The 27954-nt window shown below is 34.0% G+C and overlaps 1 pseudogene; it reads right to left on the reverse strand.

Annotated features, from left to right (window-relative positions):
* Positions 1–26853, reverse strand: LOC109247011 (60S ribosomal protein L7-like 1; annotated as a pseudogene).
* Positions 26854–27954: the final 1101 nt, after the last annotated feature.

Raw genomic sequence — 27954 nt, forward strand, 5'->3', positions numbered from 1 at the left:
TTAATTCAGCTGCCTAGAGAGCTGATTGATGCGTTCACCTTGTTAGGCAGCTAAGCCCACTTCCATGAGGAAGCCCACTCTATTCCTGGTAGCATGACAGGCCACTGAGAGATAGAAAGTACATAAGAACTCAGAGGTCACCTGGAATTTCTTCCCCATAAAGGCAATTTCATGAAAGAGGTCTTCTAAGAAATAGCACCATACTTTCCCAGGTACTCCTCAATCACTGTGTTGTCTGTCAAATAGATGGTTTTATTATTTTTTTAAGTTTATTTATTTATTTTTGAGACAGAGAGAGAGAGAGAGTATGCACATGCACATGAGTAAGCAGGGGTAAAGGCAGAGAGAGAAAGAATCCCAAGCTGACAGCATGGACTCCCACACAGGGCTCAATCTCAGGAACACCATGAGATAATGACCTGAGCCAAAATCAAGAGACATCTAAGTGACTGAGCCAACCAGGCAACCCAGGGATGATTTTATTCTTGATCTTGGCTTGTCCACATTTCAAGATGAGTTCCCGGAAAGAGTTCAGATTTGGAAATCCCTAGTTCACATAAGTTTCCACTATATGCAGCATTTTTATGGTCTGGTGGGGTCACTCTGGCAAAGATACCACTGAAAATCTGCAGGTGAGGCTTTGCAATGGTCCTCTACACCAGTGAACTCACTCTTAATCCTTTGATGTGTACAACAAAGGCCAAGGAATGTTTATCTGGCACTTCCAAGCCATGAGGTTTATTTCTGGTCATTTAAGTCACATCCTGTCATGTTGCTGCCTCCAGGAATCATGTAGGAACCATTCCAGTCATTTAAACTTGAGCTCTTTTCCTCTCTTCTGCTCTTTCTTGTCCAAAAGTGCCTGCTTTGCTTGAGTGGCTTTAAGGGCCTGATAAGCCTTCCTCTTTTTCAGGAGAGTGTCTGGAACCAAAGAGATCTTTTTTTTCTCCACTTTTGCTCCACCATGATTCTAAAGCTGCCAAGAGTGAGCTTTTAATGATGTTATAGCCCACATGGATTTAGTCATCAGCATTCATCTTGCAACAGGGCCATAGAAGTCAAGTGACTACAATAAGAGACGGAAATCATTTCCCAAGTTCTTACATTTTCTTTTCCTTCTATAATGTATACCTAAGAAAAAGAGATAAAAGCAAACTTTCCCCCTTTTCTCCTTCATCACTTTCCAGATTTCATCATTTTACAAATTTTATTATTTCTATGTAATTAATGAACTGTTTTGTGCTTTGGTAATTATCATTTGAGCCTCTTATATCTAAACCTTTTTATACTCCAAGAGCTTATGCAAGACTTTAATTTTATACTTTTTTATTCTAGTAATGTGGGAGTAATATTGCATGCATTTCACAGAATACTGAACTCTAACCAATTTTTATGTGCCAAAGATGATCCTGTCAACTGTGTTAAATAACAGTATTGTTTTTAATGTAATTTTTAAATAACTTAGTAAAAGTTAAGCACATAGAATAAAGAACAACCATAAGGATATAAATCCTGAGGGCTTTTTAAATATATTAGTTGGAATATTATGTGCAACAGTTAGCTGTTTCTATCAAAAAACAGACATATTAAAATAAAAAATAAGTTGGAATAAACCATATGGATGAAAATTTCTCATCTGTTAAATAAGATTATCCCAAATAAAATATTTATAACACTTAACTGTTTTCTTTCAATACAAATGGATTCTAGCAGGTAAAAATGATATAAGCTCATAATGTTCACTCTGTGAAAACTGAGTAAAATACCAGAAACATAAGTAAGGAAAAAATACAATAGTATTTCATATGAAAAGGACTTAAATATATGGACAAGGATTTAAAAAAACTGTCTCAAATAACAGAAAATGGATATACATCTTTTATTTATTTAGCTCTGACCAAAATTATGTATTTCTTCAGAATTACAACTTCGTCTTAACAACACACTTTTATTTTCAATTGGCTTATTCTCATGCTTTTGTTTCTGACCTTCGAAACATATCTTATTGTACCCATGTAGTAGTTCTATTAGGAGAAACATCAAAAACAGCGGTGTTCAGCGGGTCTTTTAAAAATTATACTATTAAACAAATAACATGAAAAGACTAAACAGATCAGCTAACAATGAGGTACTGGAAGCCAGCCAGTCTTCAGGCAATAAAGAGACGGTTATTAGTTCACTTGCCTACTAGGCTGAAGATTTACAGGGAATAAATACAAATAAAATCCAAAAGCATTCCTGTAAAACATTATATACAAAAGGTGAAATGGGGGTAACTAACAAAGAGAGAAAGCGTAAACATTTAAAATATATATTGAATTATGACCTCTAGCAATATGACAATGCTATAACCTGCTTGGCAGGAATAATGGCACGCAGAATTACCAAGCTGCAAAAATAGAACAAAAAAAAAAAAAAAGGAAAGAAAAAGATTGGCCATGTTGAACAAAGACATTAAAAACAACCGACTGCTTTAATAAACATAATTCACAAACAAACATGCTAAAGAAAGAGTAGCTTCTCCTGCCATACACAATATATTTTATATATGAAGTGATTGAGTTTACCTTGGTCTTTCTTTTCTTAAGCACTTAACAAATGCCCTTTTAAATATAGATAGAATAGATAGATAGATAGATAGATAGATAGATAGATATAGATATCCACTACCAGAACTCTGCATTCTATTCTGGAGTGAGAAAAGTATAATGTAATATGATATATGTTTTTTTAAAATACTTTTGTTCACTTTTCTGTTAAACAACTAGAAGGAAATATCCAATTGGTTGTTGAATATGTAGCTCACAAGCTTGAGCAAGTGAAAATCATGATGGCGATGGTGATAAAAGGCATGAGTATGAATTAAGAACTGAGAGTGAAAGTAAGAGTGAAGTAAGAATTGAGCCCTGTGATACATCTACAGGTAAAAAAAAAAAATAGAATTAGAAAAAAAATCCATAAAATAGAGACTAGACAGAACAGAGGCACAGACTGGGAATAAATGAGTAATATAAAAACTAATAACTCTTTGGACCTATTTAGGTGAATCAAAATGTTGCAAGTTTTGAGTTGTACATAATGCACTAGAGGGCTCTATAGCAGGTCAAGGTCATGGTTAAAATTGCACTCTTGCATGGGCTATGTCAGCCAGCCAATCCAGTGATGTTAGAGCTATATCGACTATAGATGAGGTTGTTATATAGAGTCTAACACAGATTGCAATAGAAGACTCACAGTGCGGACTGCTGTGGCTGAGAGAAAGTCTGTGTCTTATGTAACAGGAACTATTCAACATTTTCAAAGCAGAACCTTACTTGTTACCAAACTCTAATAGACATAGAGCTTCTGATCAAGTGGACAGCCTCAGGAGTATATGAAAGGAGCAGACCATAAAAAAAGCAATATTCTCAGATATAAGGATCCAATATGATGTAAATGATACTTTTGAGATAAGAACTTCATGTGTAAAGAAGGCACAAGTAAATACTATGAACGAGTGGCCTAGTCTACCCCATCACCCAACTCTGTTACACTGATGCCCAACCTCATGGAGTTTCACCATGCAACTGGTGAATGATGAAAAAACTCATATCCAGTTGACAGATGAATCAGGTTCCCATGTTAGAATAAGCTGAAGATAAATTGCTGCCACACTGAAGCCATATTCAGGGTGGATCTAAAGAATAATAGTGAAGGAACATTTTCCTAGCATGCAGATCAGCAGGAAATATACTTGATCATTTAATTTTCATAGAAAGATAAGATTCCCAACATACGGCTATCCTTGGATTCCTTTTTAAAAATTAACTAAATGGATTTGTCTTTTCTCCTTTTTTGTATGCAGGGCCTCTGTCTGTACCGCCAACAGATTTGCAGAATTGTTATTTATTGCCATGAAATTCTTCACAAAATTGTCTCACATCTAGATGTCTTTAGGTGAAACACCATGGAATTTATTGGTCACACCATATTTCATAGACTGAACTGTTCTGGTCCAATGAAATGATTAAAGACCCCTAAAAGACTACCGAAGGTACTAGCATCCTGCATAGGAGGGATAATATCCTCTAGAACACAATATATATAGTATATGTATTATATATATGTAGTTTTAAGCTCATCTTACCACTGAGGCACTGGCCGCCAACCATCCACTATGGCTGATGCAGTATACATATTGAAAAAGTAGTATGTGGTGCTAGGTTTCCCAAAGCTATGGTTTAAGGAATTAATGGAAATCAATCATTCCCTTTGACTCAATTATACAAATTTTACTTCCTATCCTGATAAACACTGGCTGTGCTGGATTAGAGGTCATAGTTCCTTGGAGGGAAATTTCCACCAGCAGAGAGATTAAGATTTTACTAAACTTGAAGTTGTAAGTTATACCTGATCACATCAGTCTCCTCATACTAGTAAATATGAAGAAAATAAAAGAAGGAGGGTACCTGGGTGGCTCAGTCGGTTAAGCGTCCGACTTCAGCTCAGGTCATGATCTCGCAGTTCATGAGTTCAAGCCCTGCATCAGGGTCTGTGGTGACAGCTTGGAGCCTGGAGCCTGCTTTGGATTCTGTATCTCACTCTCTCTCCCCCTCACCTGCTTGTGCTCTGTCTCTGTCTCTCAAAAATAAATAAATGTTAAAAATTGATTAAAAAAGGAAGGATCTAGTGGTACATTTAATTTTTCCTCATAGCTATGAGAAACTAAAGTAGATTACTAAACAATAGAAGAGAAGATTAATAGGTTATTTTTGGACTTCCACATCTGATAAAGATTGTGAATAGGCAATTGAAGAAATCAAAGCCGAACAAAAGCAAGTTACCCTGAGGTAACTCAGGCTCCCTGACCTCAGGGAGAAAGTCTTGGCCATCCCTGTGGTCTAACTAAAATGTTTATTGTCTCTAAAGGGAACTGATGAGGAAGAGGAAGATAATATCAACAATGTCTTCAGGGCCAGTTGCCATAGCAAGAGCTTCAGCTTGTTATCCCCCTGCATTGAATTGCTACATGGAGATTGTAGCTTGTTGCCACCTTGAGTGTGTGGTGATTGCTTGGATTCAATGGACAGCAGATGCATATGTGAACAGTTCAAAGGATAGACTGTGTTAAATCTTTGCTGTTAACTTCCTCACATCTTCTCAGCCTCGATCCTGATTACAACCCCAGATAAAGTGCATTTTTTTCTGTGCAAGATTTTATTTGTTTTGTTTATAGAGATTCAAGTACACACCATCATTTCTTCCTCACAAAGCTTCTCTAACATCACATTGTGGTTCCTAAAGCGGAGTGCACTCCCTTGGCCCTCTTAAATGCGCAAAATGAAAATGTAGTGTCCTTAACACAAGGGAACAACTCACAGTTAACTGTAAAGGAATCTAAGGAATAGATGTTTCTACTTTTAGTTTTCATCACAAAAAATTTTGAGATGTTTTTGATACAATTTCTCAGAAGAACCAAGAAAAATAAGAACTGGTCTCCTATGGTAATTGCTAACTCAAGAACAAATCCTACATTTGTATTCCCTCCTTCCTGGTCGCCTTCCCCTCAGTCCCCGGCCTGCTAACTGAAATAAAAATTTTTGTCTCAGGTTCTGCTCTGGGAAAGCCAAGCTAATCAAGCAGTCATCATACTAGAAATGTATACATACCTAATCTAGATAAGAGTAAAACAATCTTTTGTTTATGAAAAAACTTCAGACCCTGGTATATTTTTAAAATTGTGATTAAGCATAAAATTTTAAACATACTTTAATCAATTGTCTCTCCAAATATGGTAGAAAGCATTATAATTCAACCATTTTTAGCAGGTATTTGCTAAATATCGGCCACATGAGAGGTCTTATACAAGTCAAGACATACTACTTTATACTCTTTCCAAAGTATTTCCTTTAGGAGATTTCAATTATGTCTCCTGTGTCATCAATTATTCTTAATGGATAAAATATAAAGTGATGATGAATTATTTTTAAAGGTGTAGGAATAAAAACAAAACAAAAGCAAAAAGCAAAAACAGCAAACAATTAAGCATAAAACCGAAACTGATACCACGACTACCACTATATCCACCCCGACCACCACCACCACAAATCTTATTAGCTAGTGAAATGTTTTGATGACTAATCAGATACTGATATATTCACTGAAGACTCAAAATCATATTTTCTATGAATAATGAAAATAAATTATAGCTCAGTTCTATATACTTGAAATCAGTGAACACGGAACTATTTTCAACCAGTTTTAATCAAGAGAATGAAAGCATAAAACACACACACACAAACACGCCAACCTTTAGGGGTGCCTGGGTGGTTCATTCGGTTGACTGAATCTTGACTTTGGCTCAGGTCATGATCTCACGGTTCGTGAGATAGGGTCCTGCATTGGCTCTGTGCTCAGCATACAGCCTACGTGGGATTCTCATTCTCTCTCTCTCTCTCCCTTTGTCTCTCTCAACGCCTCTCCTCTGTGCTCACTCTCTCAAAATAAATAAATAAGCTTAAAAAACTTGGGAGGAAAATTTTTTAAAAAAGAATAATTAAGATGCTATTTCTTTATATTAATTATAAATATTGATTCTAAATTTGGTTACCGGACAGTGCTTTTATTTATTTTGTTCAATTTTTTATTTAAATGTTAGTCAGTTAACATACAGTGCAATACCGTTTTCAGGAGTAGAATCCCTGTAAGTGATTCATCACTTACATATCACACCCAGTGCTCATCACAAATGGCAGTGCTTTTCTTCCCCAGTGAAGACTACATCTCCAGTATGGTCCTATCAATTGGCTTATTATATATTTTTATTGAAAAAAAAAAAACCACTAATTTCTCAGAGTTGAAAGCAAGCAATAATACTAAGGCTTTTAAAATTGGAGACAATGGGGTGCCTGGGTGGTTCAGTCTGTTAAACATGTGACTCTTGATTTCAGCTCAGGTCATGACCTCGTGGTTTGTGGGATCAAGCCCCATATTGGGCTCTGCACTGAGACCAATTATTGACATTGGCACTTCAAGGTTAAGTTACCAAACTTTGCACTATTCCAAATCTGTCAGTAAGTTGACAATTACATCTGGAAATTTGAGGCCAATGTGCATATATTTTGTTGATATACAAACTGATTTCAGTAAAGGGTGAAAGTGAATACTAATATAATGCAGTCAAGATTATTTCACAGAATATAAATTGACCTAAAATAATTAATATACGGACTATTCCCTAAAATGTTAGAGTTAATAGAATTTGAGTTACAGGTGTAATAGATAGAGGTTGTAATGAATAAATTATTATAAAGAAGAAATAATGATTATTTTTTGAAAAATTCACCTATCATTTATTTCAAGTGATATTTATTAAGTGCCCATTATGTGCCAGATTGGGTCCTGAGGATATCATGGTTAAGTAAATGGCTCTTCTCTTTAAGTCATTTATAGATAAGTTGAATTTATGTCCAGTTTTCCCAGGAACGTGCATATTTATGTCTGTTTTAAAATATTATTTATCAACAAGACTCTTTTTGCTCTCAGATGTACCATTGTATACATGATAACATGATTACTCTATTTGCAAACCTGATAAAACTCTTATATAGAGAAATATTGAAAGAAATTTAAGTCACTAAAGTAGATCCTTTTTTTTTTTTAAAGTAAATTAGATCTTTAGTTCCTTTTATACTTTCAATCTTATCTTACCTGCATCTACTGAGGCAACTTCTTTTAAACCGCAGTGGAAGCTAAATAAATATCTGATTATCTATCAACAGAATCAATCTTACACCACAGAAGTCAGTAAATTAATTTCATCCAGCGGTGTTAAATCCTGTTTGGAGAAAACTGTGTAAAGAGGATTATGACAACATATTATAAATTGACTGTAAATAAACTTGTAGCCTTCTCATGGGGAAAGACATATTTGCTTTTACAAATGAGTGTTCCATCATGCTCTGTTCCCCTGTTTTAGATAAAACTGAGATATAGGGTATTTATCATTAGCACTTTGTAGATGTAGAATGTATTTTAAAGATATTTATTAAATAAATACTCTTTTGAAAACAACACAAAGTCCTAAGATGTAAGTCTCAATATAAATTGAATTCTATAATGTGATAGAACAGGAGTGGAGTCCAGATAATTAAAAAAAAGTTTGCTCAGAACTCCAAAGAAATAATTAAAATTTCTCACTGGCCTAAAACATTATTCTTTAACTGTGCTTAGGTTGGATCTATCTACTAGGAAAGGAAAAAAAAAAAAAAGGAGACGTTTTGCTAATTCATTTTTTAAAAATTCAAATCACCACATAACATTTTGAGGCACAGAGGTATTAGAAACACATTTTGCTAATTTAATGAAGTTTTTCACGTATTTACAAATATGTAAGAGAAATATAAACAACAATTAAATCTATTTCTCCATAGAGATAGTAAAGATAAAAATTATAGCTCTTCAAATTACATCAACAATAAACTCTCAAAATAATTTGTTTCTTATTCCAATGAACAAGATATTACTAATCCTAATTTAAATAATCTGAATACTTTTGCTGCATATTTAAGAAAAAAAAAGCTTCTATCATATTTCAGAGTGGGGAGAGAGTGGCAATGACTTCTTCACCACTCTTCCTACACATAATTCCTCTCCACCATGCTTCGTAAAGTGTATTTCTTATAGTATATGCTTACTTAATATTTGATGGATTTTGAAATTTAGAAAATAAACTGAGAAGAATAGCTGAGCATTTGTGGTTCTTTTGGGGAAAAATGAAATGATAAAATGGATACAACAGACTTGTCTCTACATTTCTAGATTTAAAATAATAATAATAATAACTGCTAATTCTGGTAAAATGAGTGAATGGAACTAGATCATTTTCAAACTGTCTTATACTGTTATTTTTTAAATGACTTCCTTTCCTTGGGGGGAAAACAACAACAAAATTTTTGAGTTATGTTCATCAAAGAGACCTGGGAAGTGCCACAGCTTGCAGCTGAATTTAAATGGTTTATAAGGAGATAACAACATAACGGTTACGATTCAAAATTAATTTTTTATAATTAGCCAAGAGGATTTTTAATTGCCTTAAATATAAATATTATAGAGTGTGCTACCTAAGGCAAAATGAGTTTCCTTTTTGAGATTAACCTTTTTTTCTATATTATTTACTAGGATTTTCAAACATTTATTAACAAATTTCTATTTAAAGGTCTGAAACTCATTCTCAAAACAAAAAAAAATGCATGTTGAGTTAAAAATTCATGTGATTAAAGTCATATTTATTTATGTATATATAGTAGTATCAAAAATACTTAATAGACAATACATTTTGTATAAGCTTAGGATTTTGAGTGACAAGATAATAGCAAATTAAAATTTTTTCCAAATAAAAACTAAAATCATCCTTCATTTTTATGAATCACAAGGTAATTATTTACCAACTTTACAACAGTCTACCTATCTACTAATCTAGGTGAATAAATATAAATATATCTTCATGATAGTTAATTTTATGTGTCAACTTAAAGGGTGTTTTTTGATGAGGTCAAAATTTAAATCTGTGAATTTTGAGTAAGGCAGATTGCTCTCAGAAATGTGACCTCATCCAATCAATTGTAGGCTTGAATAGAAAAAATAATAATAATTTGAGTCTTTGAGGAGCACATGAAGAAATTCTCCAGATGACTGACCTCAGATTTCATTGCACCACCAGCTCTCCTGAGTCTCCAGCATTCAGCCACACTGCTGATTTTAGATTTGCTAGGCAGCAAAGTAATGTAAGCCAAATCCTTAAAGTAAATGGATAGATGATAGATATAGATAGATGGTGATAGATGATAGATAGATAGATGGATAGATAGATAGATAGATGATAGATAGATGCGAGAGAGAGAGAGAGAGAGAGAGAGAGCGAGCGAGCTGACCTTTGAAACATGTAGAGTTTAAGGGCACTGAACCCCCATTATGGTCAAAATCCATATATGACTTTTGACTCCCCCCAAACTTAACTACCAATAGTCTACTGTTGACATCAAACCTTCCCAATAAACAGCTGATGAACACATATTTGGTACGTTATATGTATTATATACTGTATTCTTACAATAAAGTTAGCTAGAGGAAAGAAAATGTTATTAAGAAAATCATAAAAAAGAGAAAATGCATTGATAGCACTGTGCTGTATAAGTGGACCTGTGCAGTCCAAACACTTGTTGTTCAAGAGTCAACATATACACACATAAGGGTTGTACATAATACATATATATAATATAATATAATATAATATAATATAATATAATATATAATGTAATATAATTATGTATCAAAAAATGTATATTAATTTTGTCTCTCTGGATAACCCTGGCTAATACACTCTTCAAAATCAATGTGATTTAAATGATATGTATTTACAGAGCCATCATCTCTGACCTTATAGTAGCAACATAAATGATTACAATATGAACAAAAATTCAATCACAATGCCATCAAAAGGAATTTCTAGATAAATTTCTTAAATCAAAAATTTTATTTCTCATCCTATGCAGACTATCATAAAAAAATAATCTGACCTTCACAATAAAGCAAGTTCCATCACTTCTTCATCACAAAAAATGTGGTGCCACACTAAGCTAATTTTTATTTTGTTCCAAATTGATTTTAATAAAGTTCAGTTACAACATTTGTTAGTATGGATATAATATTCTACGTTGTGTTAATAAGCAACTCTAAGACTTAATGGTCTATGAAAAGAAATTATTTTTCTATCTCATGCTAAATGTCCATTGTGAAATGAATGCACCCCTACTACAAAAAGAGAGATAAGTTTAGGTAAGAGAGATAAAAGAGATAAGGTTAACTGTGAGCTTAAAGCTTTAGAAGTGACACATATTCCCTTGACACAAATTTTATTGGCTAAAATGATTTACATGACCTCTCTTGATTTCAAACTCCAAGGAGGTACAGTTCTCTTTCTAGATGGATCATCACAAATCACAATTACTAAGTCTGAGATAATTGGCAGTGATGGAAGGATTATCATTCTGCAGAAAGAGTCACTGCAAATTACGCTGCCAACATTGACATTGATAAGGTGCAGCAGTATAATCCTTCCCCAAGAGGAGCAGCAAATATTTTGAATCGTAACACAATATCACACCTATTTGGTGTCAATCTTGTAGAGAGAACTGCACACATTGTCAACAGACAGAGGTAATGGAAAGTGATATTTTGGTGTGTTAGAAAGATATTTTTAAGTGAGTGGTGTAACAACAAAACAGTAGAAGTGTGAGTTTTTTGGGTAGTAATAAATATCTTGTCTCTAAAATATTAAAATATGAACCCAAAAATCATACCTCAAACAATGCTATTTTAAAGTCTCCTGGAATCAATAACCTCCAATTCCCATTATATGGCAATTGCATATATTCCTGATTTGAAACACTTCTTTGTTCTTGAGAAGTTTGCAAAGAAGAATGAGAACGAGAAGAAGAACTTGAAGGGACAAATAAAGAAGAGGAAAAAAAGAAGGAAAGGAAATAAAAAGAGAAATATGGGCTTAGAAATACAATTTTTCTTATCAGTGCCATTTTTATTTCTCACAAATCTGTGATGTAAATTAAAAAAAAGAATCACCACTTGCTGTAAGGGAATAAAATTTTGATAGCATCATAGTCAAACCTTTTTATTTAAAAACACACAAAAAGAATTAACAGAAAATATTTATGTAAATTAAAGTTTTATAGTGAAATAACATTATGATTTGTATTTTTAAATGACAGTGAAATATGCTTTTTCCTAGTAATGATGAAGATGAGTATGTGTGGGAGGGTGGTAAATCTTTTCTTTTTCTGATGGCTTCAACTGAATTGTGAATCTTACCAATTATCCAAAATTGTTTTACATGAGATGACTGGACATTTGGGAAAGTGCACATGTTTTGGAATGTAGATTTGAGTTGCAATCTTGACTCAGAATGGTAGCTAGTGATTATGGACTAATAGTTACCTTTTCTGAATTTAATTTAATGTATAAAATAATGATAATCGTAGTGAAATCTCTTGTCATGATACTTTTTCTCCAGCCTTATGAATACATTGAAAACTATCAAAACACATTTAAACTATTATTTAAAACACATCATTTCACAAGAAATAAATACATGGTTTCTTCTGTATTGTTTTAGCTGAAAATAAGACCATTTGAATTTTTTGCCTCCTTTTTAGTAATTTCTGCTTCAAATGTACTTATACAAAGTAAGATTCTATAGATTTGCTAATTAAAACAGTAAAGTTAAGGAAACATGTTTGAAAATTCAAGGAATGTTTATGGGGACTTTGTACTTAGTATTTACAGTGTAAATTAACCATATACTTTGGTTCTAATTTGTTATAAATTGAAAGCTAAAGTGCCATCTTTTCCATATCATTTTTTCCCTTACAATCATTTACTTATCAGTGATAGATGGAGCATTTGCTTGTCTTGAATAGCATGCTATACATCTATTTTAATGAATTTTAGCCATCAACTTAATTGATACTTTCAAACAGAGGGATAGATTTATTCCTGCAATGAATAAAACTACTTAACATTTTCAGCCTGAATAAATTATGTTAACACTTCTATTGGCTCTCCATTTCAGCCTAATATACTGCTAATTTTAAAAGAAATCAATCAAACAATATATAATATATCACTAGACCACAGTTTCTATATAAAGCAGAGTAAGTTTTTTTTATATATAATACTTTAAAACTATGTGTTAAATGATTTTGCCAGGAGCCTTCACTGAACCAAGAAGCTTTTGACTTGTCTGATGTATATCTCTGTGGGCTCCCTTTATCATTTTTTACTTTAGACTATTTGTCTTTTCCTGGCATCCCACCTGTACAAGTGAGATGTCTCTATTGTAATAATTTATTATACAGAGTTTCAGAAAATTTGTCTTCTAATTAGAAACATAAATGAGTCTAGTCCATATGGTTTACTATAGAGAATGAAATACAAACAGAGTGAAGATTAAATATTGACTTCTGAATATATATATACACATTTTCTGATATAAGTGAAAACCCCCAGTCAAATATATAGATCCAGTACTTATGTTAGTGTGATATGGCACTTACATGAGGAAATATTATGGTTCAAAATTTATATAATATAATCATTTACATATCTTAATATTTTGTTATATAACTAAATCATGTAGGTTATTTACTTTTACTGCATTATTAAGATTCATTATTTTATTTTATTCTAATGAAGAACTGTAATTATCACTGAATAATATTCTCAAATAGATTAGAGTTAACATGCTGCACAGAGGCAGAAGTTTCATTGATCAAAATTGCACTTATAATTTACCACAATATTTTATTATATGATATATAATATTGTCCTATGAGCCTTTATTTTTTCATAAGTGAAATTATATAACCCTTCTATTTTCATTTCTGTAATATTATTTTCTTTTAATGAAACTGCACAAAAATTTATAAATTGAGTGCCTCACTTTAATTTTATTTTAATGTGTTTAAAGAGAAAAAAAAACAAAGAAACCATAGGGTGATGCTCTAAAGTTGTTAATATTAATACTATAAAATTAAGATACATTTTATAAAACAGAATGTAATCAAATATAATTTCCACAAAAAGAGTTATGAAAAAGAATGGATAAGAAAGTACAGCCTACTGGAGGACAGCAAATTCACATAAGATCTAAACATAAGTTGTAATGTCAACTGTACTAGATGGAATCTAAGACACACATATTATTTATTCCATGTAATGTAATGAAAGGACCTCATCTGAAATTATTTTTGATGCCTATTTATTTATTTTGAGAGAGAGAGCATGAGCAAGTGGGGGCAGGGGTAGACAGAGAGAGAGGGTTGAGAATCCCATGCAGGATCTGTGCTGACAGAACAGAACCCTACGCAGGGCTGGATCCCACGAACTGTGAGATCATGACCTGAGCGGAAAACAAGAGTTGGACCCTTAACTAACTGAACCATCCAGGTGTCCCTAAAATGACCTCTTTTTAAATGCTCTGAACAAATATAAAAGGCCCACCTGACTTGGTCATCACTGATTTAAAGAATGGACCAGCGAGCATAGCTGAGTTTTATTTTTTTGTTTCCAGATATCTTCAGTTGCATAGGTATACATGTGGCTAGTCAAAGTTGAATCCAAGGTTGGAATTTTTACCAGTTTTGTGAAATGATCCAGGAAAGTGACAAGCATGTTGAGGTTTTACGTGAGGCAATTATTCTACTGTTGGACAGAATCTAACGTAGGTCATTAGAGAAGTAAAAACTTGATAATGATGATTATCAATACAAAGATGACATACTTCAGGCACTGTACTAAGTTATCCTAAAATTTATTGTCACTAAATACCCATATTGTTCTTATCAATCAGAATATTGAAAAAGGCAGAGTGGGGATTCCTTGTATAAGCTCTGTGATCTCTATGGCCTGAGGTTGAAGAATCAGAGTTTGGGTACTGCAATCATGTGATGGCTCATGAACTCACTTGTCTAGTTGTTGATTGTTACTGTCAAACTAGGACCATAGTTTCTTTGTTTACGAGCCTTGAATTGTGAAATCAGTTCAAGAGGTAGTTTGGGTTTCCCTGCAGCATGATATGTATTTCCAAAGACAAGCACTCTAGGACAGAAAAGGCCATGTGGAACCCCTATGTTTATGATGTAACCTTGGAAGTAATGCAGCATCACTTCTGCCATGCTCTTTTTTATTCCCCCAGAACTTTACATTTTTAGAGCAATTTTAGGTTCACAGAAAAATTGAGGGAAAGGTATCGAGATTTCCTGCCTACCCTCTAAATTACATATGCATAGCCTCCTGCATTATCAATATCCTTCTTCAAAGTGATACGTTTCTTACAACTCATGAAACTACACTGGCTCATCATTTTCATCCAAAGTCCACAATTTATATTATAGTTCACTCTTGGTGTTACACAATCTTATGCAAAACTCATGTTGCCAATTAGTTTTGAAATACTGGGGCGCCTGGGTGGCTCAGTCGGTTGAGCCGCCGACTTCGGCTCAGGTCATGATCTCACCGTCCGTGAGTTCGAGCCCCGCGTCAGGCTCTGTGCTGACCGCTCAGAGCCTGGAGACTGTTTCATATTCTGTGTCTCCCTCTCTCTCTGACCCTCCCCCGTTCATGCTCTGTCTCTCTCTGTCTCAAAAGTAAATAAACGTTAAAAAAAATTAAAAAAAAAGAAATATGTATAAAGGCATACATCCACCATTATAGTATCATACAGAGTAATTTCACTCCCCCAAAAGGCCTTCGTGGTCTGCCTACTTATCCCACCCTACTCTCCAACCCCTATCCACCACTGATGCTTTTCATGTATTCTTAGTTTTTCCTTTTCCAGAATGTAATATATTTAGAATCATACTGTATGTAGTCTTTTTGATTGGCTTCTTTCACTTAGTAACATGCATTTAAAGTTGCTCCATGTCTTTTCATGATTGGATAGATTGTTTCTTTTTAGTGCCTAATAATATTCCACTGACTGGATGTACCACAGTTTATTCATTTATCCACTTACTAAAGGACATCTTTGTTGTTTCTAAGTTCTAGAAATCGTGAATAAAACTGCTATAAATATCTGTATGCAGGTTTTTTAAAAAATTGTTTTGAATGTTTTGCTTATTTTTGAGACAGAGAGAGAGAGAGAGAGAGAGAGAGAATGAGCAGGGGAGGGCTGGAGAGAGAGAAAGACACAGAATCCGAAGCAGGTTCCAGGCTCCGAGCTGTCAGCACAGAGCCCGACACGGGGCCAGAAGTCATGAACCACGAGATCATGACCTGCATCGAAGTCAGACGCCCAACCAACTGAGCCAACCAGGAGCCCCTGTATGCAGGTTTTGGTATGGATAATAAGTTTGTAATTCCTTTGGATAGATATCAGAAAGCATGAGTTCTGGATCATATGGTAAGAATAAGTTTGGTTTTGTCAGTAACTGCCAGACTGCCTTTCAAAGTGGTGTGCTATTTTGCGTTCCCAACAGTAGTAAATGAGAGCTTCTGTTACTCCACATTCTCACCAGCATTTGGTATTGTCATGGTTTTGAATGTAGCCATTCTAACAGGTGTGTGGTAGTATTTTACTGTTGTTTTCATTTGCATTTTCTGAGGACATATGATGTGAAGCATCTTTCCATATGCTTATTTGCCTTCTGTGTACCTTTGGAGAGTGTCTGTTAAGGTCCTTGCCCATTTTTTAATTCTTCAGAATTGTTTTCTAATTCTTCAGTTTTAAGATTTTTTTGTATATTTTGGGTAATAGTCCTTTATCACAATCCTTTAGCATATACATTTTTTGCAAATATTTTTCCTTTAATGTGGCTTGTCTTAGTCTCTTCATATTGTATTTGTAGAGCAAAAGTTTTAATTTTAATGAAGTTCATTTATTAATTATTTTTTCTCATTATCATATCTTTTGTGTTTTATCTAGATAGTCATCATTATATCCAGTGTCATTTAGGTTTTGTCCTATGTTTTCTTCTAGAGTTTTATAGCTTTGTGTTTTACATTGATGTCTGTGATCCATTTGGAGTTGATGTTTGTTAAGGGTGTAAGATCTGTGTCTAGGTTCACTTTTTTGCTGTTGTTGCATGTGGATCTCCAGTTGTTGCTGCACCATTTGTTGAGAAGACTGTCTTTGGTTCCTTGTATTGTCTTTGCTTCTTTATCAAAGTTCAGTTGACTATATTAATGTGGATTTGTTTCTGGGCTCTCTATTCTGTTCCATTGATCTATTTGTCTGTTCTTTCACCAATATCCTGCTGTCTTGACTACTATAGCTTTATAATAAGTATTAAAGTTGGGTAGTGTCAGTCCACCAATGTTTGTCTTCTTCAATATTGTGTTGGCTATTCCGGAATTTTTGCCTGTCCTGTAAGCTTTTGAATTAGCTTTTAATCACCCACAAAATAGATTGCTGGGATTTTTGTTGGTATTGCATTGAATCTATAGATCAAATGTGAAGAATTGATATCATGCTAATATTGTATTCCTATCGATGAATATGGAATATCTCTTCATATATTTAATTGTTCTTTGATTCTGTTCTTCTGAGTTTGTAGTTTTCCTCACATAGATCTCACACATATTTTGTTATACTTGAGAATTAAGATGTAGACATGTTTAGAATTAAGGCATCATTCTGTGTACCACGTGAAGCTTCAGTCTTTCCATTCCTTATTTATTCAGTTTGGTACATGACTTTATCCACAAAATGTGTTTATTTCATTTATATTTTTAAGCTACCTAGCAAAAATTTTTGACAGTAACACACCATATTAATCTTTCCTGTATTTATATTTATATATGTTTCTATCCATTATATGATTCTCTATATTCATTTTGCTCAACATTTTTCCTCTGTTAGACTTTTCTCCTTCCTCTCAAGCCATCCTCCAATTTACAGTCTGAGTGATTGTTAAATATATATATCTGATTATTCCATTTACTTTATTAAGATCTTTTAGTGTTTTCCCAATATACTTAGAGTAAAGCCCTTATATCACTTTCAACACTTCCATTATATGGTTCTCACTTAACTATGAAGAGTTTCTAACCCAAAAAAGTTTTCAAGTATATCTGCTTGTGTGTGTTGTGTGTGTGTGTGTGTGTGTGTGTGTGTGTGTGTGTAGGATTTTAGAACTGCTACTCCCCTGTGTAGAAAATGTATTTTCTTCTTCTGAACTGTTCTTTTATAGGAATAACTACTATATGTATTTTAGTTCTCTATTTTCTTCATTCTCTTCAACTGGACTTTATTCTCCTTTTCTTACATAACATCCTTATTTTGATACCACAGAAATCATCACATTGTATTCTATTTTTTTATTAAATTGATTGTATATCCTGGATGACTGACTATAAATTCAATTAGAGATCTGTAGCAGTGATCATTTTGTCTCAAAATTTAGCAGAGTTCCTGTAAAAAGTAAGCAATTCTTTAATTAATCAATTATTTATTTGATGGAAGGGCCATTGATTATAACAGTATAATGTATACATATTTTGATGTATTTGTGTTCAAAGATAAATTAGGAGTGAGGATGAGTGAACTAGGAGTGAGGATAACTGAATTATATTGTTTTGTCTTTATACAACTGTAAAATTTACAAAACCATGTACATTATAACAGTCTAGGAAAGTATATTTCTATATATAAAGAGACAATTTGAACTAGATAAATTTTCCCCAGCATAAAATGAGCTTGATAGAAAACCAATTTTCCTTCTAGAAAATTTTTTTCATTTCCATACCTATAAAATAGAGACAACTTCACTATCTTGCAAGATTATAGTTAGAATGCTATAAATATTTCAATGTCATATGTAAACTTTTTTTTATTATTTTAGAGAGAGAGTGCACAAGATGGGGAGAAGGGCAAAAGAAGTGAGTGAGAATCTCAAGCAGGTTCCACTCTCATTATGGAGCCCAAGATGGGGCTCAATCCCAAGATCCTGGGATCATGACCTTAGCTGAAATCAAGAGTCAGATGCTCAACTGACTGAGCCGCCCAGGCGCCCCACATTTTTGTTTTAATGAACAATAGAAATTACAAGTATTTACTAGATAATATAATATTTTGCAAACTTGTGTAGTGTTAAGTAAAATAAACCATTCATTACTAACATAAATTATATTTTTTAAATGTCCTTTCTTTGGGAAAATAATACTCAAGAAAAACAGTTGCTTAGTTTAGCTCCCATGTCAAATTCTGGGTTTTGTTGGATGAGATAATATGATTGGCAGCTTCATAAGAACCATTTTTGGCAAAGCTGTTGCCTCCCAAAAGGGATGCACTTACCAGAATAAAGGCAAGAGAATACTAAGTTTAAAAATTAAATAGATTCCTTTCAATTACATATTAATTACTTCTAAGTGATATATTTGGTTTATTGGTAAATTACTCAGATACTGCAACTTTTGGTGGAGTCAGATTTTTTTCTCTAGCTCTGTCTTTCCAAAATCCAAATCCAAATGATCTTCAAGTGTTATTCAGAAGAAAAAGGAAGAGAAGAAGAGGAAAAATAGAAAAAGTAAAAGAAAACCTAATTTCTCTGATTTCTCTCCTCTACGACTTTTCTTATATTGAAATAATAAAAACCTGGGGAAGAAGAGTAAGTTTATAGGCTCTGTTTTGATTTATCCATTTTTATTTTGGGGTCTGTCTTTTTGGCTCTAGTTACTCCTATTGTGAAAATAAATAAAAGAAACCTCATTTAAAATGGAGTTGGGAAGCCCTGAAGGCGATTGTTTTAAGTGCTTCATCTTCAAACAGATTCATGAAAAAGACTTTGATGAATACTCTAGAACACAGGTTTTGATACATTTAAGATCATAACCCTGAACTAGTAAGAATTTCCAAAGCCCTAATGGAAAACTGATTGTTACAAAGTTTTGTTTTCCAGATTAAAAAGACCCCTTTTCTTCTTCTCCTTTAAGTTGTCTTTAACTTAACTGAGATTTGGTAAAGTGTATCTTTACAACAAAGTTTGAAGCATTTACTCTTTCTTCTTACCAAATTTCTCCCAAATTCTGAAACTCTTATCAAATATTCTTATTTTTCATGACAATGTGTCCATTTGCATAAGTTCTGTAAAACTCCCTTCTTGTAATAGGATGCCCAATGAACCTTGTTCCTGCTTCTCTTAATACACAGCCTATAAAAAGGACATATACTTCAATATTGTAAAAACCTAATTGTTTCTGTTAACCGAATACAGCAATATTGTCAGTGTGATCCTCTGAAAGAGAGACCTTAAACATCATTCTTTGCAACTCTGAGACTTCATCTACTGGAAAAGACATCTCCAGATAAACTTTTCTGTGACCCCGTTGGAAAGACCCCTATCAGTTACTGTTAACCAACCCTTGTGCTAACAAACTCCAAGGAATAAACTCTTGGATTTACATGTTATATCTAAAGAAAGTACCAAACCCAGACTGGTCCTGCACACCAACTAGTGACCTGAAAGTAAAGATTTCCAGGAACCGAAGCATACAACAGCAAAAGGAGACAACTTTCCCAATCTGAGCAGACCAGGACTGTCTTTTTGCTTTCTTGCTGCTGCTGCTTCTTACTTTGTTTGTTTGTTTGTTTTCCCTTTTTCTCTTGGAGAGACAATGCTTTTATCTAAATTTCTCAGTCTATTTATTGCAAAAGGGGGAAACATCTCTGACTGTTGGATCTGTCACCAGAAACTCTGTTCTGTTCATTCAGTGTCAGAGACTCTGTGTTCTTAACCTGTAGCTAATGTCTCTTTAGTCCCAAATGTCGCTGCCAGTTATACTTGCGAGCCTATGGGTGTTTCCTATCAGATTAGGTTTTTACAACTTGGTGTTCCCATACCTTGTTTCAACCTTTTCCCAGTTATAACCATGCTAGCTCAACTAAACACCTCCACTTTTGCTGTATGACCCTTATCCCTCCACATTCTTTTCTTTATCTAAATATGATCTGTTTCCCTGAACCCAAGGGAAGTACAAATGGATTATACCTCTTTGCAAGGTTTTAAGAAAAGATCTCCTTAGGAAGGGATAGGCTTTCAGAATGTTATCTCAATTCCTTGGACCCATGGCTTGAAAGGGTCAGTCAGGAAATCCCAGCTAATGAATCTATCAATAACCAGACCTTAGCTGGAATCCTTACACTCCACCTGGTTTCATTTCTGTTTGAGGTGGACAGCATTTCCCAAGGGCATGAGAATGTTAAGATAGCTGACAAAGCAGAGGTCCATGCTTATTGGGACCTGTCTCTGTTAATATCCATAGAAAATCAGAAGCTCCCCTTGGTCCACTCTATTGAACATCCGTAGCCATCTTAAACAGGAACTTTCAGGAGGCATACATAACTCTGGATTTGCTTCCCTAGGGACAGCCTTTCTCCCATGCATTAGAGTAAATGCAAGTAAATGCATAAGGAAAAATCTTTCCCTAATATTAGGAAAGCTAGCCCATTCCACAGCCAAAGCAATAACAGCTTGACAACTATCACTGGACTCATTGGCTAAAGTAACTTTGCATAGTCAGATAGCTCAAGATTATCTACTTGCTGAGTAAGAAATCATTCATGTGTTAGTAAATACCACCTGTTGCACATGGATAAATTTCTCTGGGTAAGTAGAAACCTAACTGCATAAAATCAGAGAATGACCACACTGGCTAAAGTGAATGCCACATAATAGTACTTGGACCCTTGATTTATGCAGCTGGTAACCTTCAGATTAGGGGTTCTGATTTAGGACTATTTCCCAAATTGGGGTCATTATTCTGTTCCTGTATAATCAATTTTATTTTATTAATTTACTTATTGAACTCATGAAACTGAAAGATCATGACCTGAGCTGAAACCAAGAGTGGGACACTTAACTGACTGAGCCACCCAGGCACCCCTCAATTTTTTTAAGTAAACTCTACCTACAACATGGGGCTCAAACTCACAACCCTGAGATCAAGTGTCATATGCTGTAATGACTGAGCCAGCCAAGCACCCCTGTTTAATCAATTTTAAATTTTGTACTTGTTGCCTATCAAGTTGCTGCAGAAATAATGCACCAAATTGGGTGATGCTGGCTCAGGCCTTTGAGATGATCTCCAACACTTACGACATTGATAAGGCACAGATTTTAGGTGGAACACTCCTGAGCGTTCTTCCTCTTACCTTCCTTATCGCTAGAATGTGCTCTTCACAATTTCCATTCGGTACACTTTTCCTCACGTGCACATGGGACAGGACAGCCAGGAAAAGTCCATTCTGGCACTGAGAGACAAAACCACTAAATGTGGTAAAATGACCCTAGATCCATGATGCTTTTGAGGAAAGATCTTGATCAAAAGGGGAAAATGTGAAAAGAAAGAAAGAAAACTTCATTTATCATGAAATTGAGAAGATCTGAAGGGGGTTCTCATGCACATACTACTCACTGCAGCCTGCATAACCAGAAGGAAGAAGGAAGAATTATTTTGACAAAAAAAGGGACATTTATCACATAGGGATTTTATCTCTTGCTTTTAAGAAAAATAAGCAAAATCCCTTTCTCTCCCCCAGCAACAACACACTAACCACTGCTGGCAGCCAATGAGAAATCTTCACAATCCCAAACTCTTGTTCTTTTCCAGTGAAATTTTGTTCCAAACAGTCCTCCTCAATTTCCTCCTAAAACCTAATAAAAGCTGACCTTGCCTTTGTCTCTTCTGATTTGCCATAGCTTTCATGTCCCAAATTAAAATTCCTCTGCTATTCCCCAATAAACTCTTTTTTGCTGGTAAAAATAACTGGTTATTGCAAGGATTGACATTATGTTAAACTTGTTGCAAACTCCTCACGGAGTCACTAATCACAGAACATTTCTTTCTGTAGTAGCTGTAAGTTAACTTACCCAGAATTAGACCAAATACCCATTTTATAAATCTTAATGTATTTCTGAAACTGAATATAAATTTATGGCACAGTTTAGTTAATTCAGTTAATTTTTCTCACAGGCATATGTGTGTAGTTTCAAAGTGTAATTATAGTAACTCATGATTTTTGTGAATAGATATTTCAGAAGCAAATTATATATCTAATCACTGAATAAAAGAGCTTTTTTTCAAGGATTTAATTCATTGTTTCTTCTTGTGCACATTTGACTATAATGAAATGAAACAAAATTCAAGTTGAGATTTCATAAAATAGCATTGAATGAATGAATTAATGAATTTCTATCTTTCATAACTAGGAAAATATATCATTTTCTGGTTTAATGTATACAATTGTTTCATGTATAAAATTTGAAGAGTATAATTTCCAACATCATATTTAAAATGTTATGAAATTATAAACCCTCCTTTTTTCCAGTTCTATTTGAATTTTGAAACACACAATATTGATATTTTAAATGTGTGTCAAATCCTTTGAGTAATAAGGTAATATATGGTGTATAATATAACATATCATATATGAAACTTATTGTTATCTGTTCTTGAAATACACATTGCCCTGGCCCCACAATGCCCTGATAATGGTAAGTCAATAAATGACTAAGCTTCAAAGTTGACTCGATGCTTCTTTTGATTTGAAGTTTTCCTAATTGTTCAACCGGATGCAATTGTCCACTACTTTAAGCACCATGGCATTCATAATTTACCTAGAATTATGATGTTTATGCTTATATAATTTCTCTGACGTATTTTCCACTGTAAATTCATCTTGCTAATGCACAAAAGCATTAAATTGAAAAATACAAAAATACATAAACATAGCAAAATGTTTTACAAAAGCAAATAAAGGTTACAAAAGAAACACAAATTAAGATATTGCAGAAACTGTACATTAACAGAAAATGCCAGAATAAATAATTTTGATTCTTACTGAAGAAGATAAACTTCAACCATATTTAAGTAACTCTGTTAAAGGAATAAAAAAAAATGGAAAGGAACAAAGGAATCTGTAATTTTAGGACTGATTTTGAACGGAGGAAACTTAATTTTAAAATATTCATACACATGTAAACTCATACACATCTTCGCACATATACCTCATACAAATACACTTTTAATAGGGTGCCCGGGTGGTTCAGTTAGTTGGTCGTCCAACTTGTGATTTTGGCTCAGGTCAAAATCTCGAGATTTGTGAGTTTGGGCCCCCCATCAGGCTCTGCGCAGATAGCTTGGAGCCTGCTTGGGATTCTGGCTCCTTCTATCTCTGCCCCTCCCTCACCTGTTCTCTATCCTTCTCAAAATAAATAAAAATAAAACTTAAAAAAAAACTCAAAATCACCATGTTTTATGAAATTTCCAAGGCTCTATGTTACAGGAAAAAAAAAAATGAACTAGGCTGTAACTTTTGGGTAACTTTTTCTATATCCATTGAAGGCATAATAAAAGAGGAAAAAATCTGCAAGTTTTTAGTCACTTATTAATAAATATGGTATAATTGTGAGAAATTTGTAGAATCATTGAATCCTGGCATGTTTATTTTACTAGAATAACTCTAAAGCCTGTTTCAGTTCTATCATGAGGAAATTTCATAGCATTTTGATCAGGGTCTATCCTTTCCCTCATAGGAGAGAGAGATGGAGAGACAGACAGAGAAAGGGAAAAACTTGAAGAAAGAAGCCTAAGGCCAAGGAATGACTTCATGAAAGTATGGAAAAAAACACAACTTGTTTTATGAAAATTTCTGTTATTTTATTATTTTAAGAAAGTATAAAGTCACTTTGCTGTTTTTCTTAATTCTAGTCATAAATTAGTATTATCCTACCTAAATTGACTTACTGTAGTCACATAACTAAATTTTCAGATATTATGTAGGCTAAACTATAGATGTTTACAAAAGAAGTAATTAAAAAAAAACTCTCATGATGTTTTTCATCTATGATTATTATAAGTTTCTGTTTCCTTTAACCAAAGTTTTCCTATACCTTTTTCATATTTTTTTAAATTATTGAAAAATTCTCACTGGACAAGGTGACAATAGACACCTGATACGTACTTAGTGAATCAATATATGCTTTCTTATTAGTAAACAGACCACAAAACAACATAGAACAAGTAAAGACTACTAGATCATCAGTATTAAAAAGACAAAAAGTAATAAAAACTTTCTCTTCATTTCTCAATATTACTTTTTTCATTTAGCCTTGAAAAATGGGAAACAGGGGAACCTGCATGGCTCGGTTGGTTAAGCATCCAATTTCAACACAGGTAATGATCTCGTGGTTCATGAGTTTGAGCCCTGCATTGGGCTCTGTGCTGACAGCTCAAAGACTGGAGTCTGCTTCAGATTCTTTGTCTCCCTCTCTCTCTCTGCCCCTACCCTGCTCACGCTCTGTCTCTTGCTCTCTCAAAAATTAGTAAACATTTAAAAAAAAGAAAGAAAGGAAAAATAAAAATTCTTAGTATTTTTAGCAACCTAAGGAAAAGATAGAAATATTAGTTTATAATTGTTGGCATACCTTAATGTCAAGATGGGTTGGTTCCTGTGTGTAATGAAATAGGACTTGAAGATGAAAATGAAAAATAAGAAAAGGCAATTGAACAAAAAAAAAAAAAAAAAGAAAAAAGAAAAAAGAAATAGGGCTCTGGCTCTAATAACTAGCAATAAATAAACCAAAACTAGTAAGACTTTGTTACTGATATAGAAAACTTGCGAGAAATGGAAAATTGAGGAGGAAAGTACATTTCTTTTAGTAGTAAGAAGCATAAAAAGATTATGAAAGCAATAAATGTTTGTCACAGGCAAATGGTGACACAGTTGATTACTGAATGCATCCTGTGTGGTGGTCTGAATAAGAACTTCCCAACATGCTCATGTCTCAATTCTTATAACCTGAGGCTGTTAACTTACATAGCAAGAGGGACTTTGCAAATGTGATTAAGAATCTTGAGATTATACTAGATCTTTAAGATGGGCCCTAAAATAATCATAAGTGTCCTTATAAAATGGAAACAGAAGGGAAATACAAATCAAAATCACAATGAGATACCACCGTACACTTGTCAGAATGACTAACATTAATAACTCAGGCAACAACAGATGTTGGCGAGGATGTGGAAAAAGGATCTCTTTTGCATTGTTGGTGGGAATGCAAGCTGGTGCAGCCAGTGTGGAAAAGAGTATGGAGGTTCCTCAAAAAACTAAACATAGAACTACCCTACAACCCAGCAATTGCACTACTAGGCATTTATCCAAGGAATACAGGTGTGCTGTTTCGAAGGGACACATGCACCCCAATGTTTATAGCAACACTATCAACAATAGCCAAAGCATGGAAAGAGCCCAAATGTCCATATATACAATGGAGTACTACTCGGCAATCAAAAAGAATGAAATCTTGCCATTTGCAACTACGTGGATGGAACTGGAGGGTATTATGCTAAGTGAAATTAGTCAGAGAAAGATAAAAATCATATGACTTCACTCATATGAGGACTTTAAGAGACAAAACAGATGAACATAAGGGAAGGGAAACAAAAATAACATAAAAACAGGGAGGGGGACAAAACAGAAGAGACCCATAAATATGGAGAGTAAACTGAGGGTTACTGGAGGGGTTGTGGGAGGGGGGATGGGCTAAATGGGTAGGGGGCATTAAGGAATCTACTCCTGAAATCATTGTTGCACTATATGCTAACTAATTTGGATATAAATTTTAAAAACTAACATTAAAAAAAAAGATGGAAACAGGGAGAAAATTGGCTATAATAGAGGAAACTCTGGAAGCAAAGAGTGGAGTAATGTGGCCTGGAGCCAAGGAAAGTCATAGCCTCTAGAAATGGAAGCAGCCAGAGGCACCTGGGTGGCTCAGTTGGTTGAGCATCCGACTTCGGCTCAGGTCACGATCTCACAGTCTGTGAGTCCGAACCCCATGAAGGGCTCTGTGCTGACAGCTCAGAGTCCAGAGCCTGTTTCAGATTCTGTGTCTCCCTTTCTCTCTGCCCTTCCACCTCTCATGCTCTGTCTCTCTCTCTGTCAAAAATAAATAAACATAAAAAAAATTAAAAAAAAAAAAACAAAAACAAAACAGAAACGGAAGCAGCCAGAAAGAGGTTCTCTGGTTTCTCAGCCAGAAAGAGACCTCTAGAAAGAATACAGCCCTGAGGACACTTTGATTTTAGTTCCTTAAGATTCCTTTTAGATTTCTGTCCTCTAGAACTGTAAAATAATACATGTGCCATTTATGTCACTGCATTTGTGATAATTTGTGAAAGCATTAACCAGAAAATTATACACCCTGGGATTGATTCCACCCTTTAACTTTCACTTACATCCAAATCTCTGGCAGGTACCTCAAAGCAACCAAACTGTTGTTCAAGAGAAGCCAAAACCATTGTGCCCATCATCAGTCACATTTGACCTAGAAAAGATTGTTTTATATACCTGGTTATCTCCCGTGAGGTCATGGAAAAGAGAAATGAAGAATGGAGCAGGCAAAGCCCTTCATCAATTCATCCAACAGATACTCAATGAAACAGGACTAATTGGGGTACAATGGAGAAAAAATACACAAGAATCCCTGATCTCATGGAGGTTGCATTCTAGCTTTCTTTTTTATAGACTGTTTCTTCTACAAAAATGTGACTGCTTTTTAATAAAAGTATGAGTATGGTGCACTTGATGCATATTTAATTTTGCTTGCCAAATGGGTGATAAAAGGAGAGGGAAAAGAAAATACAGTAGCAGATACATTTCAGACAGGTTTTTCTGTGAGCTCTGCATCAAATATAATCTCTGGGAATAAACCCAGGCATTGTAAATGGGCTGAGCAAGAGAAAAATGAAGCCACAGAAACTATTTCTTGTCAGATACTTGCTTCAGTGCAGATTTAATAAGACTTGGATCAGGTGTTGGAAATTCAGTACTTAGAGGGACTTTGTAGGTGATGTTTATGGGTTGTCCACAGTGTCTCAGTGGCAATTTATTAAAACTATCCTTTAATTTAACATTGTATCTCCCAACTCATAGATACTCCCTGTGTTCGACTATCTAAGTGGAGTCATGTTTAAAAGGAACTAATTTAAAATGCTTAGTTTTAGTGATCTAGATTGTTATTCTAATTTACTTATGTATTATGAATGAAAATTATACTGGCTTAGAGTTCAAATCCCTCACCTGCAAGATTTTAATTCACTAGGCCTAACCTATAAAATTGAACCTATTCCACTGTGGTAAATTCTTTAAATAAATATAAGTGATAAAAACAAACAGAGAACACATATTTTGAGTTAAATTTATAGATTAAACTCCCAGATCTTCCTATAAAAGATTATATTACATAATAATGAATGAGTATTTGGAGAATTGGGTGCCTTGGTGTTAACCATAATTATAACTTTATATTGGTAAGTCACCTTTATAGAAGTAAAGGTATAGCTGTGCTTTTGTTTTTTATTCTAACCACACATTCAACCACAATAAGAATTTTAAAAAAG

The sequence above is a fragment of the Panthera pardus genome, unplaced genomic scaffold, assembly GCF_024362965.1.
Source record: "Panthera pardus isolate Hobbes unplaced genomic scaffold, ASM2436296v1 HiC_scaffold_13, whole genome shotgun sequence".
Taxonomy (NCBI): domain Eukaryota; kingdom Metazoa; phylum Chordata; class Mammalia; order Carnivora; family Felidae; genus Panthera; species Panthera pardus.